Source organism: Microtus ochrogaster, linkage group LG8, assembly GCF_000317375.1.
Source record: "Microtus ochrogaster isolate Prairie Vole_2 linkage group LG8, MicOch1.0, whole genome shotgun sequence".
NCBI classification, from domain to species: domain Eukaryota; kingdom Metazoa; phylum Chordata; class Mammalia; order Rodentia; family Cricetidae; genus Microtus; species Microtus ochrogaster.
In genome coordinates this window covers 14,298,492-14,300,483 of record NC_022033.1, presented here as the reverse complement: position 1 = coordinate 14,300,483, position 1,992 = coordinate 14,298,492, and positions in this window count along the sequence as shown.

Sequence of the window (1,992 nt, the reverse complement as noted above, 5' to 3'; positions counted from 1 at the left end):
GACCTAGTCTGTCACTAGATGCGCGACGAGAAGGCATTTCCTTTCTAGATCCCTTTCCTTATTCATGAGATGGTGTAATAGTTTTATCTCATTCATAGGAGTTATGTTTTATTTCTTGAAGTACCCCCACCCAAAAAAGCCCAATCAGCATGGCCATCTCTCAGTCTTGGACTCCAAGTTTCCTCCCTTCAGAAATATATATCCACTATGGACTCCTGGATATTTTTTTTTTGAAAAGAAAGCCCAAGGGCAGAACAGTGTTATGTGTGTGACACAGGACAACTCTTAAAATCTTTTCTTTGAACTGGCTCTACAGGTGGAAAAAACTTTCCTTCACAAGCCCAGAAACTCGAGAGGATAAATGCTGGGCCTTTTCCGCCCCGGGATGTCTGTTCATTCCCTGCTGACCTTTGCTAGCAAGAACATCTTGCACCTCCTGGCCTAACTGCAAGTTCCTTGTTCCACTTAGTTGTTAACTGATTCGGCCCTGAAAACATAAACTTCCAAACCCTGGGTTTTCCCACAGTGCTGCAAGCCCATATATACCGACCACGTTTGCCCTTCAATAAATGGCATTCTCTTAGCACAGATGACCCGCTGTGCGGTGTTTCTCTAAATCCTCAGCTTCTCGCTAGCAACTCGGTACTGCGGTAGCGCTATTGCTACAGATAAATACATAACATACTATAAAGAAACAATGAGTACTTCTGGGGAAATCCTGTCTTTCACTGGTGTTTTCCCCAAGGTCTGCTCTTTGATGCCTTATTCCTGGTTGGGCTACCACGCCTAAAATTTACCATTTTGCCTAAGCTGGTATGATAGCTGTTGTTCTTTTTTTTTTTTTTTTTTTGATTTTCGAGACAGGGTTTCTCTGTAGCTTTGGTGCCTGTCCTGGAACTAGCTCTATAGACCAGGCTGGTCTCGAACTCACAGAGATCCACCTGCCTCTGCCTCCCGAGTGCTGGGATTAAAGGCGTGTGCCACCATCGCCCGGCCTAGCTGTTGTTCTTTTTTAAAAAATTGCTGCAAGATCCCTGGTGGCAGTAGGCAGCAGAAATGCTGTAGGTCCCAAATGGTGGTAGTGGGCCATGTGGTGGCAGGCAGCGGGGCCTGGGAGCAGCCAGACCCAGGCAGAGTCAGCTGCTGGTCTCAGAGCAGTGGTGGTGGGCTATGTGGCAGCAGGCAGTGGGCCCCAGGCAGAGACGGCTGCTGGTCCCTGAGCAATGGCTGGTTCCAGGCAGGGAGACACATGGCGGGCGGGCAGAAGACAGAAACATGGATAGACATGACATGCAGGGTGAGGTTGAATGTTTATTCAGGGGGTTATGGAGGAGGAAGGGTGAAGGGGGGGACAGAGAGAGAGGGAGAGAGAGAGAGGAGAAAGAGACAGAGAAGGGGGGGAAGCAGAGAAGTGGGGAGGCAGAAGCGAAGCTGCCTCTCCGAGAGGAAGATGGAAAAGATAGCGAGCTCAGGCAGGAAGCTGAAGATCAGCCTGCCTCAGCGGATGGGGAGGGGGAATGGGTGTGGCTTCTCTCTTAAAGGGACCAAAACCATAACATTCCCAGGTCTTCCTTATAATAAAAAGCACACACGTCAAGGAAGCAAAAAAGGAAGGGCCCAAGATGGCGGTGGGCAGGTCAGAGGTAATGGGAGTGGGCGTGGCTTGTCCCTTAAAGTGACAGGAAAGCACAACAATAGCTGTAAATGATAAAAAGGGAGGCTTCCCAGTCCATGAAGAGCACCAGCTCCCTACTGGGCAATGAGTCATGACTCCAGGCTCACTAACGTGTCCTCTGTCCCTGTGCTGATTTCTGGGGAGTTGGCGAGCATGTGCATGAATGGTGGAGTTTAGGTGGAAGTTTCTGTTCTGCCAGCCATTCCAAAGTAACCACACAGAGACTTAATTATAAATGATTGGCAGGTAGGTCAGGCTTATTTCTAACTAGCTCTTAAAACTTACATTAACCCATATATCTTATCTACCCTCTGCCA